Source organism: Hesperophylax consimilis, chromosome 26 (genome assembly GCF_061612785.1).
Source record: "Hesperophylax consimilis isolate HC1 chromosome 26, BYU_Hcon_1.0, whole genome shotgun sequence".
NCBI lineage: Eukaryota > Metazoa > Arthropoda > Insecta > Trichoptera > Limnephilidae > Hesperophylax > Hesperophylax consimilis.
The window spans coordinates 3,379,256-3,398,060 of record NC_142861.1 but is presented as its reverse complement, the minus strand read 5'-3'; the positions used below and the strand labels follow the sequence as shown (position 1 = coordinate 3,398,060).

Genomic DNA, 18,805 nt, shown 5'->3' with positions numbered 1-18,805 from the left:
GTCTCACATTCAAAATTAATTAATAAAGTAAATAATATAGGAATTACTGGCAAAGCTAAAACATGGTTAAAAAGTTATCTATATCAAAGAACTCAACAGGTTAAAGTAAACAACGAATTAAGTGAAATAGAAAATATAGATTTTGGAATTCCACAAGGAACTGTTTTGGGACCTTTACTTTTTATAATATATGTTAATGAACTTTTTCAACTCCCAATCATTGGAAACATAATATCTTACGCAGATGATACAGTTATAACTATTGAAGGAAATTCATGGAATGAGGTCGTAGTATCAGCTAATAATGCAATAAATATCGTTAAACTATGGTTTGACGAAAATTTATTGACACTGAATGTCGAAAAAACCCATTTTATACCTTATAGCCTAACAGGGAATAACTCAAATGTAAATCTAAACATAAAAATTCACGAAAGAAATTGCCTCCTTAAATTCGCACCCTGTAATTCAAACTGTATAAACATTAGTAGTAAAAAAGAAATAAAATATCTTGGAATAATTATTGATAATAACATTAAATGGAAAAGTCAAATAAATTCCACAGTAGACAGAATGAGAAAACTAATCTATATATTTTTTAGACTAAGAAATATTGTATCATTAAAAATACTAAAAGATATTTATTATGCATTGGCGCACTCTGTCCTACAATATGGAATCGTGGCTTGGGGGGGTGCATATAAATCATCCCTACTCCCACTGGAAACTATTCAAAAAATACTAATAAAAATCATCTTAAAAAAGCCATATTACTACCCAACTATAAATGTTTTTCAAGATTTCCCGGTTCCCCCACTTACAAAAATTTATGACAAAATTGCACTTCTACAAATACATAAAGATTTCTTTAGTAAAAATAATTTACCACAATTGAATATTAGCAAAAGAATAATATCTGTTGGAGGACTAACCGTGCCACTAGCACGAACCACAACAGCACAACATCACTATATATTCAAGGGTGTAAAATTATTTAATAAATTACCCCTTGATATACGATCGGAAGAAAACTACGAAAAATATAAAAAAAAAATTAAATTAAAATACTCTTGTACCACCTCATAACTTTACTTATTGTTTAGAAATATGTTTTTGCCTTTTAAATTCTTTGAATCATTTATTAACTAACCTATATTTTTATTACTTTTATTGTTATTTTTTGTGTTATTTTTTGTTTTATTACTAATATTTTTTGTTTAATTTAAACAAATGTAAAAATATTTTTGTTGTCCTCTCCTAAACACAAGCAGCTGCTTTATTAGGAGAGTGATTGATATATTTTTGTTTATATTGTTAAAAAAAATTGTAACCTTGTTTATATGTTTCAATAAATATAAAAAAAAAAAAAAAAAAAAAAACTATTGAGACCGATTTTACTGAAAATTTCAAAGTTTGTTCTTATTGGTATCAGGAGTGTTTAGAGAGTGGTTTGAATGATATAAGAAGTCGGGGACGCCTCAGGTCAATTAAAGACTTACCACGTCAGCACTGTGATACGGAGTCGATAAAAAATCGATAAGATGTAATTTTTTTTTAATATTATAAAGGTGGTTTAATCTAATAAAAAGTAAACTTTCCTATTCTTTTGAAAAACATTATTTCCACCTAAAAAATAGACCCAGTTTTTAGGTACGCTTGAATTCATAACCTCAAAACTTTACTCCAAACCATTCAAAACCTCGGTATACGTCGGCTAGTCTTTTATAAATCTGATTTATTTAATGTTGGTAAAAAAACTAAAAAAAGTTGTCGACGAGGATGAGATTCGAACTCACGCGGGCAGAGCCCATTGGATTAGCAGTCCAACGCCTTAACCACTCGGCCACCTCGTCGTGCTCAAGTCGTGATCTAAAACCTAACTTGTGATTATCAAAATAGGTATCTAACTCTCGCTTCTGTTAAATGGAATTGAAATCAACAATAACAAAAACGAGTGGGTTGGTACCTAGGTGTTGATTCAGGTGCCATTCCAATAGACTGAATGCTGTCGAATTAAGATCCCTCAGGCGTATGTGAAGTTAAACCATCGTGTGAGGAACATGGAGATCATACATGGTTTAAAATTTGGGAGGCGGGTTGGGGTACCATAGATCACTCCAACCCGCTAACCAATAGTGTGGTGCCAGATCGGGAGAGACTGGTTTGGGGAGACGCTTTGACCTCTCTATGTGGCCATCGCTTTATCCATTCATATGTCCGTCATTCCTGGACATACTGATCCCTAGATTCCTACTCCACCTTCATAAATTTTACCTTCCCAGAACTTCCTCTCTTTCCTTTCCTTAAAAAAGACCCTTCACACAGAATTCCAAAAGATAACATAGGCCCTGAGGGTAATTATTTTCCTGTGTGGGCTTAGTGTAAAAAAAAATCCAAAAGAACGCAAGGCTTATAAATAAGATTAAGAAAGGGACGCTCAGATGATTTGAGCATGTAGAGCAGAGGTTCCCAAAGTGGTCTATATGGACTCCTAGGGGTCGATATCGGGATGCTGGGGGTCTATGTCAGCGAGAAAAAAATTTGGGGGTCCACGAGATTCAAATGGGGGTACATACGAGCGGACCCCCATTTACCTCAAGTCAACATTTAGGAGTTTCGTAAATGAAACAATAGACCTAACACAAATATAATAGACTAAGAAATTACTTATTTGATTTTTGTATTTTTATATTTCGTAAAGTTGTTAATTGAGGTATATAAATAGAGTCTAAGTTCCTTTTCTCGTCAGAATTAATATATTCAAGCAAAAAATTGCACTGACAAAGAACTTAAGGGGCAGTTACAGAAAGAAATTCCCGTTGCTTATCCTGCTTCATTTTCATTTGGTGTAAAACCTCACAAGGGTGCCCCTGTCTGCACAATGTAAAGACAGAGCAACTATACCGCCACCCGGTTGTTGGGCAGGCAAGGGAAGGGAATATTTTTACTAAAAAAATAAATGATTATCACATGGGACGTTAATAGTTTTAGGAAAATTCAATATTCGGCAGGCAGGGGGTCTACGGAAACAAAAAATTTTGGCAAGTGGTCTACGGGGCAAAAAAGTTTGGGAACCTCTGATGTAGAGCGAATGTACGAAGATAGGAGTGCAAGGAGAATATGTGACGAAAATGTGAATGGTACAAAAAGTCGGAGATGCCCGAGGAAGACATGGAAAGATCAAGTGAATCAGGGTCAGGCCATGTCAAGAGTCTGAACAATAGAAGAGTATGTATGAGACGATGTATGAATTTGAATGAGGCAAGAAGTGTGTGTCAAGACCGAGTTGTTTGGCGGTCCTTCCTCTCTGTCTACCCCTGCGGAGAAACGGTGTGATGGTTAGTTAGTTAGTTAAGTAGTCAGTTTTAGTTAATGGTATAAGAAGTCGGACGTCCGAGGAAGACATGAGTCAGGCCATGTCAAGAGTGTATGTATGAGACGATGTATTATTTATGAATGTGAATGACTTCTACCATTCTAATCCGCATCATATATTCTTCTTACACTCCTTTCTTCGTCCATTCGCTCTACATGCATACAAATTGAAATTGGCATGTCTGTAAGAAAGGCGTTCGATTTTTGCGTATATTAGATCAATTTCATAAAATTGAAATTGGCATGTCTTTAAGAAAGGCGTTCGATTTTTGCGAATATTAGATCAATTTCATAAAAATTGTAATTGGCATGTCTTTAAGAAAGGCGTTCGATTTTTGCGTATATTAGATCAATTTCATACAAATTGAAATTGGCATGTCTGTAAGAAAGGCGTTCGATTTTTGCGTATATTAGATCAATTTCATAAAAAATGAAATTGGCATGTCTTTAAGAAAGGCGTTCGATTTTTGCGTATAGGTATTAGATCAATTTCACTGACAATTTAAAATACAAAAATTAAAAGTCCAATCATAGTACATACTTCCATCGTTTTCATCACTTTCATTGGATATCTTAATTTCTACAGATATTCCCGGTGACTTTGGGGGAGAGTGCAAAACCAAATACACTACCACAAATTTTGGTCACCTTAGGTATATCATTGGTAATCCTGTTAAAAAGTAGATACCTCAATACAAACATATGAGGAAGGTACATTTAAACATCTGATTGTATTATTATCACGACTGTACAGTTTAGGATTGTTGTAAACGGATGTGGCGCCATCTGTTATTTTCAAAAAGAACCGTCGAGGTTTTCAAACCGCGGCAGCGGGTTTTATCTGCTAGTAATTAACAATTAAGAGTGTAGCTTCATGGGCGAGTCTTCTTATCGGTTGATAATATGAAAATAGTGATTCGTATTATATCAACGGGGACCGACAGGGCTAATGGATTTCACGAATTGGGAATAGCGCGTTCCGGTTAACTCATGTTGAATGGGAAAGTCTACAAAGAAATAAACGAAGGAAATGAAATACTAGAGCATTTTTTTTTAAATTTCGTGAATTAAAAAGTTTAAAAAAATTTACGACGAGGATGAGATTCGAACTCACGCGGGCAGAGCCCATTGGATTAGCAGTCCAACGCCTTAACCACTCGGCCACCTCGTCTTGTGTGATACTTCAGTAAAACTGACAAGTGTTTTTTAGGTTAAGTAGTAGGTATACATTCCGCATACAGAACCTATTGATAGAAAATTACTCGAAATTGTTCAATAGAACCGAATCTAACATTGACCAAAATAAAGGTTTGTGTATTCAGGTGTCATTTCAACATTTCAAGAAATAGTGGACCGCGCAAAGCTTAGCTATTGCTAATGTCTTTATCGGGCGTCTCCGACAGCTACTCTCTAAACACTCCTGGCACTAATGAGAACAAACGTTGACATTTTCAGCGATATAGATCGACTACTTTTCGAGTTTTACAAACGCAATGGATTCTAAATGGATCCATTTAGATGGAACGATGATGAAAAGTCAAGATGGCAGAAAGACATTTAAGTTTTTAGCAAACCATTCAAAGATAACTTAGGAAAAGACTAAGGACGGGTTGTTTCAAAGAATTTGAACAATGCATTAAATTTCGAAGTTGATTTTCAAGTTCTGTTAAGGTTTTATTCAAGTTCTGTTATTATATAATTATTTACCAGTTGTTTCACAAAACTGTAAAAATAACATCAAAAATAAAAATTTGTATGACATGGTTCCATGATAAATCAACACATCGACAAATCAACACACCTTTAAAAAGTGATTAGAAACGATGAAAAAAAAATTAAACCTCACCTAACCTAACCTACTTAACCCAGTTAATAATTTTTTTGTTTCATCACTTTCCATGACTTTATATAACTTTTTAAAGATGTGATGAATTATCATTTTGATTATTTATCCGGTCACCGTATGACATACTTTTGAAGTGATTTGAACACGAAATGGTAATATAGTCATTATTTAAAAAATATTTTCATATTTCAATGCAATTTAAAGGGTTACGATTATTTTTAGGAATTTGACGACACTGGGGAACTGGACATGCACGATTAAATATGAGTATATCGTGTTTATTACAATCCTGTTAAAAACGATATAGCATGCCGTTTCCTAATAAAATGTTAGTACTTTCCGAATATATCGGAATACGTGTTCGGAATACATGCACCTGTGTTTGACGAAATGCAAACATGAAATGATTTTTAATAAGACGTGTTCCTACTTTGCATTCCTTTTTTACCAAGTCTGACACCTATCAATTCATTCGTTAAAGGCCTGTAGTCCCATTTTTAACAGGAATACGAATAATTTGATGAGATTTTCAATAAATTCTTAATAAAGTCTAGTTTAATGTATTAAATACTGTAATGTCTACTGTAATGTCTAAATATTTTATTTATATTATGCTTTCTTTCACTAAACACGTAATATAATATAACACATATAATAGTTGCCTTTACCGTAAGTGACAAAATCAATATGATTAAAGTACAGCCTGAAAGCAAGATGCCATGCGATATTACGTCGTGTAATAGGATAGTTACAAGGAAATCCACTTTAGCTGCTCTTGTAGAACGACGCCTCCTTCCGTTATGGCGTCGCCAACGGCGCTATAACGACGTACGTCGTATAAAGAAATATTAACGAATCTCACGCTGGAAAAATGTAATAGCAAATGTGATATAGGTAGGTACTTCATGGTATATGATGTTTTTGGCTAGGCCTATACGATATTATGCGAGGGTGATAATTACAAATATGGAGAAAATCTTTGTTTAAAATGTTTTTTTTAAATACAAAGTTAATTAGTTCATTTAAAGTCCTCCTAATGAGGACTAGTGAGGTATTCCTGTTCCGAGGTTGATTATAGGTCCTAGAGAAGTATAGATTTTGCATCACGTTTTCCTCATATTTATGTATGTTGATTTTCACAAAATAAAAAAAATATTCATGTTTTTTTACCGAAAATCGTGTTGATAATTTTAATGATTTCCTCATCTAATGCCTAAATACCTTTAATTAATTTTATTTTATTTCCAAATTCCGCCAAAATAGTACCTACCTAATTTGCATAGAGTAAACGGTAATAAAATCTCTTCTAGCCACTCGTATAGTATTAGGAATATGAACATGAGAAAATGTCATCTGCAGAAATTATTTTGTCCGTCATCCCATACAATCCCATATAACGATAGCGAATGTTAATTTTACGTAATTAGAAGTCTTAAATTAATTATTTCCCAAATGCAGATAGTTTCCTTTTATAATAATTAAGGTGAATCAAAAGGTTTTATTTAAAAAATATACCCCGAATAATTACCAAAGAATCTTTAGTGAACCATTAAAACAGCCACCATCTTAAAACCGGAAACGAAACGTAACAAACAGATGAAATGTCAAATGGCCAAGTTAAAGTAGTACTTCGACACGTTCAGTCAACTATATTATAGTCTATGGTTAGACACATCCTACAAACAAGAAATATTACTTTGAGTAGGCAGCAGGCAGGTAGTACCTACCTAACTAAAAGCCATCTATCTATTTATGATCTATTTATGTATCTACAAAATATATATTCTATGGTTAGGTAGGTACCTACCCGACCAACGTGAAATATATTTATGTGTAGGCAGCATTAATAAAACAAAAATGAAGCACGTAATTTGGTTTTCGTGCTCGGCCAAACTCAGCATGATTATCTCAATAAATAACGTCTCCTAAATATATTTTTTCTCCTATCCCTTTATTTCCACGATCGACCATTCTAGGAGCACAGACAACAAACATGGCTGACGATAAATTACTTCTTATAATCGGTTGGCCGGAGAAATATTGCTGTTGTGGTTTTATTTCTTCATTTAGTGAGGTATTTCTTGTTTTGTTTTAGTTTTATCCATGTTTTTTACAGAGAAAATATTCTGACAGTGATAACTCTTATAATATCTTGTTCTTAATTTTTTTTATTATATTGCGTGATCGTAGAAAGATCAATTTCTTCCAAACAATTTTGTAAAATGTAGTTAGGTACCTAAGTACCAATATATATTATTAACTTGGTTCATTAGTTCCTTTTCTTGGTTTTATGATATTTACTGAAGCAAATAATAGTAATCCATCTAAACGAAACATCAAACAAAACAAGACACAGAAAAATAACAAAAAAAAATACGGAAAAAATTTTAAAAAATTTTCACAAAAATTACGTATAATAATTAGGTCCCAATGGCCGAGTGGTTGGAGGCGTTGTCTCTGTAAGACAGACATCCTTGGTTCGATTCCTAGTTGAGACAGTTATCTTTTTATTTTGTGTGTTTTGTTCTGTTTCATGTTTCGTTTAGATTTATTAGTATTATCTTCTTATTCAATGATATATTACACAGATGGGTTCGATTCCTAGTTGTGACCGTTAACATTTTATTTTTCTCTGTCTTCTTCTGTGTCATGTTTCGTTTAGAATTATTACTATTATCTTCTTCTTCAATTAATATTATCACTTCTTTCTATCTACTGGACTGATTAGAAAGAAAAGCCAAAATTCTTGAAATTGATTTCTCTTGATATTTTATTAATTTCGCCAGAAGTAAGGAAATAATTAGTTTACTTCGGGGACATCATCAAACGTACATTTCTAGGTTTGCCTCTTCAGTGGAATCAATGGATAATGATATTATTGCAGATTTTTAATATTAAACATGGTGTAATAATATTTCACATTGCATTAGTGCATCGGGCAGACAGACGGTAGAAGTTCTACTAGAAATCTTCTATCTTCTAGTTAATGATTGGATTATTTGAATAGCGCCATTTTCGTGAGAAAATCACCTCAAGGGTGCTTACAACTGAATTTATACATTTAATGTATCCTATGACTTACACTTATAACTTATTACTTGTGGATTTTAACTAAGTTTCTGTATACTTATATAAATAGAGAGAGGAGTATGTGCAGGTGGGTGGCTTTGTTGTTTATACAAATCTACAGTTTTATTCCGAGATTGACAAAATTTTGCACGTTTCCCACATTACTAATTAACTGCTTAAAATTTTACACAACTAATAAGCAACAATTTTCTATATTTTCTTTTCTTTATTGTGAATACCGCACAAGAGTTCCTAACTGCTCCCGACCGTCTGGAGCCAGTGCGACTGTGGTATCCCTAATTGGGGTATGTTTTGAGGCTGAATGTAGTGGGGAGGGGAAGGAGATGGGGAGTAGTAAGGTGGGAGCGTACCTGGTTATTCAGATCTGGTCAGAAAACACGGCTAAAGCCATTTCAAGCAACTTCTCGATTCTGAATGGTGGTCTTTCACCGGGCGATATCAGATTATCTTCTACTCTTGAATGAGCCTTAATATTTAATAATATTTGGCTAATTTATATAGTGCCGTTTTCGTGAGAAATCACCTCAAGGGCCCATCGACTATGTAGGCCATCAAATAATGGTTGTATATTAGTTGTGTTAAATTTAAAACATGATTTACAAAATAGGAGGAAGGTCAGTTTATGCGAAATTTTGAAAAACAACCCCCATCAGTTTTTCACACCCCTTAAAGCACTTCTTGATTAAATTTTGCACACTTGACATTTAAAAAAAGGGGAAAATTATTACTGTCCTTATATCTGATTAAAAAAAACTCACGGACAACGCCGGGAAATGTATATTTTTTTATTTTTTATTTTTATAGTGAATACCTCACAAGAGTCCCAACTCCTCCCGTCTGGAGCCAGTGAGACTATGGCATCCCCAATTGGGGGATGTTGTAAGGCTGAATGTAGGTGGGGAAGGGAAAGAGGAAGGTGGGGAAGTACCTGGCTATTCAGATCTAGTCACTAAACACGGCTAAAGAAATTTGGAGCAACGTTTCAATTCTGAATGGTGGTCTTACACCAGGGCGATACTGGTAGTATCTTCCACTCTGGAACGTGCCGCAAATATACTATATATTATTTTAATTAATTAATTGTGAAATATTTAAATTAATTAATTGTGAAATAACACAAATTAATCAAATAAAATTTATTTGCGCACGCCGGGTTCGAACCCGCGACCTTCGGAATGGCAGTCCAATGCGTTACCACTGGACTATGCCGGCCGTCTACTACGCGTAAAGAAATAAAGCCTATGTTTTTATTACAAATCTACGGTTTTACTCTGAGATTGATGAAATTTTGCACACTTGATCTATAAAATAGGAGGAAGATCTATTTTGGCAACATTTTGAAAAACCACCCATATGCCCTTTTCACATCCCTTAGGCAGAGTTTTGATACATTCAAGATAAAAGGATAGTAACTGTCTACATCCATCTGCATAAATACGGATAACTTATAAGATAAGCATATGATTTTGCAAAAGAGAGACATTCCTTCACCTTTGCATAAATTACAAAAAATGAGGCTACTGATGACAAGGTGATTAACCCCTCAAACTATTTTTTTCGGTTTCGCGAACAAACAGATATCACCTGTACACTGTGTACAGTCAATTTGTTCGCTTTTGGGAACGGCTCATATATGAAAAATATGATCTAAACGATATTAGAAAGAGGAAATACTACGCTTTATATTCAAATCTAGAAGTTAACTACAAAAGACTTAAAATATGCACCTCTATTAATCCAAAAGTTTCGACCACATTTTGAGAAAAAAAAGTGAAACTTTCTTAATTTTTTATTGATTATTTTTCTATTAAACCACAAAAAAGTGAGTGAAAATTTGAAATTTTATTTTTAAATTGCGCTCCGATAAGGCGAGGGTCCTGTGGTCAATTCCTAGATGCGACCTATCTTTTCTGTTTCGAATTTTTGTTTTTGAATCGCTAATATTGTCTTCAATAATTAAATATTACAATTTGAGGTTTTACTTATTAAGTTATTCCAAAAATACGTATTTTATTACTGTCAAAAGCTATTTTTAGTTTTCCGATACGTTCAGAAATATTCCATTTATTTGGATTTCATTACAAAATACACATTAATTCTTCGACCTTCTGACAACGTCAAACTAATTATTTACCATCCATCAAAAAATCAAAAATGTTTATTTTTACTAAAATCCACCTGAATGAATAGCTTATACAGGGTGTCCGGAAACTCGTAGTACAAGCGGGAAACTGGTGAATCTACATCACATTTGGAGTCGATTTTGTAGTATATTTTTTTTTTATTTGAGCTTTCGTTATCGAGTAAATCGAGTTTGAAGTTGATTTTTTTTTTTTTTTTTTTTTTAATCAAATTCTTATAAATTATTACTGAAGATCAAAGTACCCAACCAATTAAAACTATTTGAAAGTAAAACAAATGAAGAAACTTTTTTTATTTATTTATTTTTTTTTTTTATTGAATAAATAGTTAATACATAATATCAAAAACAAGTCCTGCTAAGCCAATTGAATTGGCTTGTCAACAGGTGCTTAAAGTTAGTTTCAAATACATTTTTTAAAGTTATAATTTACATCTTATATCTACAGAATTAACAATTTTTTCACACAATATTTCATACATATTAAAATAAATATTTTTTTTCCGATAGCCAATTTTTCACCATATATTTAACCTTATTCATAGATTTACATTGCTTTATAGTGTCAGGTAATAAATTAAATATCTTCGGTATGTTGTATTCAAACGTTCTCTGTCCGTATTTATTATTAAATTTCGGAACTATTAACCCGTCATTGCGCGTGAATCTAGTACTGTATTTATGTTCTAATTTTTCTTTATGCTGCGGGGTAAATATATACTGAATTATGATTTTTTGCCATAGTATAGCCTTAACAGGTAAAATTTTGGCACTCTGAAACAGCAACGGTGTATTATGTCTCTGTTTAAAAATATTAGGGACGACTAGTAATTTTACAATTGCGTTTTGTACAACTTGGACTTGTTTCAGATTGGTTATACTAGTATTTCCCCATATGGTTAATCCATATCTTATAATAGATTCTGCCATTGACATATAAATTATTTTAAGTGTTTCAATTGATAGGAAAAAATTTAATGTGTACATTCTGCCAGCAATTGATCTGAGTCTTTTACAGGTTTTTTTAATATGTTTGTCCCATTTGAAAAAGCAATCTACTGTAACACCAAGATAGACATATTCTGTAACTAATTCTAAGCTTTCACATTTACAATTAGTCGGGATATTTTTATGGATGCAATTAAAACTATGAGAAATAATATTAGGATTAAATTGAAATCTGGCATTAGGTGATCTTATATGCATAACTTTGGTTTTTTTAGCATTTATTAATAATCCTGCATCATGTGACCATTTACAAAGTTGATTAAAGTCAATTTGCATGAGTTCAATTGCAATTTTTAGATCTTTATGTGATATGACCAATGCCGTATCATCTGCAAATACAAAATGTTTAACAAAAGAGAAAAGTTTTTTCATTATAGTTACATAAATTATATATAGTATAGGTCCCAATATGGAACCTTGTGGAACTCCTGCAGATACATTCTTTGTTTTACTAAAAGTATTATTTATTTTGGTACATATTTTTCTATTTCTAAGATAATCTTTAAATAAATTTAACACATTTCCTCTTATTCCAATTTTTTCTAAGGTTTCTAGCAGTTTTTTAGAGTTAATTGTGTCAAAAGCTTTAGAGTTATCGATAAATAACACAATAACATGTAATTTATTATTTAATTGATTATTTATGTAATTGGAAAAAAAAAAAAAAAACTCGGATTTGAAGCATTATTTTGAAATCACCCTTCATTTAACCCGGTGTAATCATAAAATATTTCTGCTCTGCAGGGTTAAAACATCTGTTATTCAACCCTAAACACCAGAAAAAACTTTAACCCTAAAATAGCCGAAAAATATATTTTTTTGGTTTTTTTTTTTTTTTTGAAAATGCTCAAATCAAAAAACTTTATGTTTTTTTGGGTTCCCCATGTGGTGTAGATTCTCCAGTTTCCCGCTTGTACTACGAGTTTCCGGACACCGTGTATAATAATTACTGTTGAATATTAACATATTTTCAAAACGGGCATTACATCATTTGGCTACTCCTCCCGGCGTGGCACGGTAGCTTAGTGGTTAAGGCATCCTTCACCTCGAACCAAAGGTCGCAGTTCGCACCCCGTCGCGCTCAAACCACTCGCGCTTTATCTCAGCAGATTTTAATTGCCCAGTTATCCGCTAACAGATATTGATGAATTAAAAATGTATAGCGCCCATTTTCTCACGCATTGCTGACGCCATATTTTTAAAAGTTAATTAAATTAATTCGGCTTTGAAATGTTGAGAGTTTTACGACTTTTAAATTTGAGATGGTTGATGTGTTAGATTTTATGAGAATTTTAAGAGGTAAATTCTCGGAAGAGTTAAAACATATTTATAAATGAGGAAATTCTATCTATACAATTGTAAATGTTCTCCAAAATGCCCTGGATAAAATCTCAGACTTGTGATGTCCCGAAAGAAAACATTCATCTGTTCTGAATGCAATTACTAATGTTATCCAAATTGACCCTGGTAATTAATTACATATTTGCGATTCTTTTAAGGATAAAGAAACCATCCTGTCACTTCGAATGCAATCAACAATGTTCCTAAAATTTGTTTTGACAGCATCGCCATTCCATTGTAAGAATATTATGTACTAAATACTCAATTTGGCTGTCCTGAAACGGGAATCCTTCCCAGTTGGACAGACAAAGGTTCATTTTGTTATGTATTGTTTGTAATTTATATAAATAAAATAGATAAATAAAAATAATCTAAGTATTTTCCGGATTTATTCACAATCTCTTCAAATTATTCGTAATCCGTTTAATAACAGGATTGCAGGCCCTTGACGAATGCATTTATTTCTCGTTAATTTTTAGTTGAATAGGAAGTATTATCATGATGTCGGCTCACTTGTTCATAAAAATCATACTATTTTCGCATTTTGTAATTAATAATAATATTTTGGTGATTTTTATAGCGCCGTTTTAGTGCAAAATCACCTCAAGAGTGCTGTACAAATATAAAATACATTTCTAAAATGATCCATGTTATCACTAACTATAGACTAGTCAAACTATTATCAAGCCTTCGGCCCAGATGCTCCGAGACCTCGATCACCAATCTTAGTATTTGGCTTGCGCTTACGTTCCATCAGTCTGCCTACAGCTGATGATGTTGCTGATCTAAGAGTTGACTGCTTCAGACCCGAATTCTGTTGTACTTGTTATGGATCTTAGTTCAGGAGGGAGTTTATTCGAAGCCTTCGGCCCATATACCTACTCCGAAAGCGCGATTTCCAAACTCAGTATTCGGCTTGCGCTTAGATTCCATCAGTCTGCCTACAGTTGATGATGTTGCTGATCTAAGAGTTGACTGTCTCAGACCAGTGTTTTCCGGGACGCATAGTTCACAGATGTAGGGTGGGGCCATTTCATTGATGGATTTAAACACCTTCCAGCACAATTTTTTACTGGATTCTTTCAGGGCACCGGAGATTGTCTTATGAAAATAGAGCTGTATAAATAATCCAATCTAATAAGAAAACAATTAATATGTAAACAACTGTACCAACTCGCTCTTAGCCAGAAATAAGCCAGGAATTCCGCCTGTGAGAAATGGCTGCTGAAATGATGCTTATTTAAATGTTTTTATCTCCCGGAGCCGCGGGATTAATTATATTGATTTTTTATATTAAATTATCCACTGTTTATAATCAGGAACCTTGTTACGTCTTCAGATTATTATTTTACTCAAATAAAATTAGTAGGTAACTGTTTATTGCCAAATGTCCAATAGAAGACCGAAATGGTAATAAAAATGCGTGAACCTATTGTTAATTCATATTGATGACTAATTCCGGTTAAAAACGGGATTGTACGCCTTACAGATGAATTAACAGGTTTCCTGATATAGGCTTTTAGTAAATTAAAAAAATATTATAATGATGTTGGAACACTTTCTCGTTAAAATCTTTTCTAAAACTTTATCAGGAAACCTACCAATCCATTCGTTGATGGCCTGCAATCCCATTTTTAACCGGAATCACCAATAACTTGAAGAGATTCTTAATAAGTTGGAAATAGTAAGTTTTCTTCGTGTAAGGCGGGAATGGAACCCATATTCTTCAACCTCAAGTCTAAAACTTTTAAAACCATTTTAAGAAAAAGCTACAAGCCAAAAATGTGTATATTTTTGATATACCTTATACTGTAGGTAATAAGTATTAAAATCGCTTGACAAACGGAGTCTATAAACGTTCGATTTCAAGCACAAAACTGGTTTTTATTTATTTTGTAAATAATTTTATATGAAAGCAAAAAAGTTAATCAAGTGAAACTGTCACAGATAATCTTAGCTATAATACTGTATTTTTTAAAGTTGTTTGCTTTACGCGTTCATACATTTCTATTGAAAAAAAATATTTTTTAGTAGTTTACATTTATATTTTTGATTGAGTAATTTATTATTTTATTTGTATTCTACTCAAGCGAAACGGTAGAAAAATTTCCAATTTATCTAAAACATATTTTTGGTATTCATAATGTACACCAATTCGTTATAAAGATTAATCAAAATAGTGATTTAGCGCTTCGCCTTAGAGGCCATTCGTACACGGATATATGTACTTACAAGCGACTTGAGTTTTGTGCTCTTGAGTATTCGCGTCACTACATGTTTGACGTCAGTTACACGCTACCGACAATGCTGGTAGCACGCTACGGAAGTTGCATATCCAATCTACTAATCTTTGGACAGAAATTATTTCCGAGCATGATTTAAATTTTAAATATTGTCTGGAGGTGGTAAAATATTAATGTTTATATAACTATAATTTCTCATTATCTCTAATAAAATATTTAGCGGAGAAAGCAATGCATTAAAATTGTAAACTCATGTACTTCATTGGCGGGGACGAATGCCCTAAGATTAATAATACAGGGTTTTCCAATAAGAGGTGTTATTTTGAATAGCCCGCTATTTCGGTAGATGTTACTTTTGAAGCTGTCATTTTTTAACATTTGACAAGTAGAAACTACGCCATTGATAAAAATGGAACGATACACGCTTCAACAACGCATTGAAATTATTAAAATTCACTTAAGTGAATGAAATGCAAATCATCTTGAGTGATGAGGCCCATTTCCACCTCGGTGGCTTCTTCAACAAGCAAAATTGTCGCATCTGAGGCTCGGAAAACCCAAGAGTTATTGTTGAAAAGCCTCTCTATCCTCAATGTGTGATTGTTTGGTGCGGTTTATGGTCCGGCCGAGTCATTCGACCTTACTTTTTCGAAAACGAGGCTGGAGCAACAGTTACGGTGAATGGATTGCGCTATCGAGAGATGATTAATGATTTTTCATGGCCAAAATTGGATGGTATTGATCTGGACAACGTTTACTTTCAACAAGACGGCACTACGTGCCACACAAGCAGCGAAACCATTGATCTTTTACGATTGAATATCAAAATAACACCTCTTATTGGAAAACCCTGTATGTATTTCCATCTACAGGTGAATCTAAAATCTTCTTTTACATCGTTTTTTATGCTTATAATAAAGATAAAGAAGAAAAATATGGTCTTCATAGCTTGAGTCACTTCACATTGTATTATCTTCACGGTTGTACGTGAAAAAATGATCAACTTCAGTATAATTCGGGTAGCGCCGTGTATGGAAACCAGCTTTAAATAGTAGCATACCAGTAGGCGACTTGTGGTTGCATCACAGTCACATCATGTGAGTATCTCTGTGTACGAAGGGCCTTAGAGGACAGGTTTGAATTTATTTGGGTAGACCGATAGTATCAAATTATAAAACGTTCTCCCTCTTACCCCACTATACTGGATACGTAGTTGTTTTTTGCATTAGTTATTATGAATTGTAGGGCCAATATCATCTTAAAGTTCTGAAAAGGAAAAGGGCATGATGGATGGGTAAGAAACTGGGGGTCAGGAGTGACGGACGTGTGAATCCATCCCTTCAACTGTGGTGCAAGGCGATGGGTTGAGAGAGTCCGGCCTATGAGATCAAAAAACCTCCCTCAACCTCCCTTTCCGGCCCACCACGCAGCAGGTTGCCAGAGACACTCACCGCCCAGACCTTGAAAACCCTCAAACCCTGAACCCGGGCACCCCTGCTAAGTCACCAAACGTAGCGAACCACTTGGGGTGACCTATGGCAAAGGTATTGGTTATCCAATAAATGTTTCCCGGGGCGGCGGTACCAACAACCGCCTTCCAAATTGAAATTTAGGATCCCGATTCAAATCGACAACGCCCACTTCTCGTTTATTTGTTTCATTTGTTCCTAATAAAAACAAAATTATTATATTATGTATTGTGAGGATATTGTGTCAGCGCTTTATTAGCAGCAGACACATACCTGGACGAATGACGAACCTCGTGCTGGCACTGTTGGTGGACTCTCTTTCTGTAGCAGCTGGTCCAGTTTCTTCACCACCTATATAGGATTCTTGCTGCACAGTCTCCATTTTCTATCTTCGTGTCACCTGTTCCTGTTCTTCATTTTAATTAACTTAACTTCACTTTATTTATTGTAATACCTGCATCCACTGTAGTGCGTCCCAGAGGAGATATCTCACAAAAGCGGCGCTATACAAATTGTCCAAAAAATAAATTACCTTTTTATACATTCAGTACACCACTACACAAGCAAGGATCTTTTTAAAATGGCGACCTCAATACAATGAGGGTTGATTTAGGATGACTCCAGTCTGCTTACCAAAATAATGTTATGTACACGATTTTAGGCGGTCCTTTCATTGGCCAATGCCAACAAGGAATTGACGTAAACAGAGTGCAGTACCTTACACAGAAATACAAAGTTCATTAAAGTAAAGTAACGGTTTGCAGCGCATTCCATTGTGGGACTTTTTATCGCCTTACATATTAATTTGCGTTTAATTATTAAAAAAAAAAACAATACTAAATAGACTGAGCGTAGCGATAGGATTTTTTTTGTGTCCAGCCAATCCTGTCAAGATGGTAGCCGTGTAGGATAGCACTTTTTGTATTTGTAAAACCAACAGTTGTAATATTTTATAAAGTAGGCTAAAATATGTACAATTTTTCAACCAATCGTTTTCATTGATGAATAATTTAAACGAGAAAAGAGTCACATTAGCCTGTGGTGATGGGATGCTGGGAGGGAGGGGATGCGGAGGGATCTACTCTGTGTTGTGTAATATGTAGTGTGGACATTATTTATTCATTTTAGGTTTGAAAATGTGAGGTGTTGTTTTAACAAGTCGAATTCTCTGTTGAAAATGTACAAAGCGCGGTGAAGGAATGTGTCATGTTTTGAATTAGTGTTGCATTGAAGAATGTTTGATTTGTGGTTTTGTCTGGTTTGTCTGATGGGCACACTTAATTGAATTCTCTCAAGTAATTTCGGGCAGTCTATCATAGAGGTGGCTATTTTTAAACACGTCTATTTCATTTGTATTTTCGATAATGAATGAATGCAAATCTTGGAAGCGGAAATTAACCCACTTCCTGACATCTGTCGAGCTGAAACTTGGCAGATAAACTCGTTGTCGATGACAATGCATTCCCTCATGTTTTGGTGTCAATAACGCGAATACCTACAATAACAACACGACAAAATACACTATTCCACTGCAACACACATATCTAAGCGCAATTACATTGCGAATTCCCCTATACAAGGGTTACACACTATGGGAAACCAATACTTAGGTGATGTCGATATATTTAATTTTAACTTTGCGAATTTTGTGGATTACGTAAAAGACTTATTTCAACACTATTCCTAAATGGATGTTATATTTTTGCAAACCAGTCAAATCGCTGTATTTTTTAAAATTTATATTCTTGTAATTTTTAATTTTTTTCTTGCATATATTATTTTTAATGTAATTTTATTTTTATTACTGCCTTCTCATGTTTCAAAACTGTCTGTCATTAAAATTGTACCACCTACATGTAAAAGCCCTCTGGGCGTTAAATAAATAAATAATTATATTAAATCAACATTACGCGAAGTCTACTATTCACCGAACTACTAGTATTACAAATGCGTAATTCGGTTGTAAATCAAATCCCACAAATTTAACGAGCCTTGGTTGGTTGCAAATTATAACCAATAAACCACCTCCTACATTATTTTGAAAGTAGGTACTCGGGTATGGTGGGTAGGTTAGGTACCCATCCGTATTGAAGAAGGTACCGACAAGGAGATATATTTATGGGGGGGTTATGATATACATCTGCAGCACAATGCCGGTAGCGATGTTAATTGCCTTTGCGTATAATAACACATAAAGTAGTACCACTGTCGAGCAAACAGAGCCGAACTCAATCATGCAGAGCTTTCATACAAAGCAAATAATTAACATTTTACATCACTATAATCGAAAACA

At 33.8% G+C, this 18,805-nt stretch overlaps 2 non-coding genes across 2 annotated transcripts; both read right to left on the bottom strand.

Moving 5' to 3' along the window:
- Nucleotides 1–1,771: 1,771 nt before the first annotated feature.
- Nucleotides 1,772–1,853, bottom strand: TRNAS-GCU (transfer RNA serine (anticodon GCU)). The gene has a single exon. It is a non-coding gene; the product is annotated as a tRNA-Ser (tRNA).
- Nucleotides 1,854–4,464: 2,611 nt separating this feature from the next.
- Nucleotides 4,465–4,546, bottom strand: TRNAS-GCU (transfer RNA serine (anticodon GCU)). Its single transcript has one exon. It is a non-coding gene; the product is annotated as a tRNA-Ser (tRNA).
- Nucleotides 4,547–18,805: the final 14,259 nt, after the last annotated feature.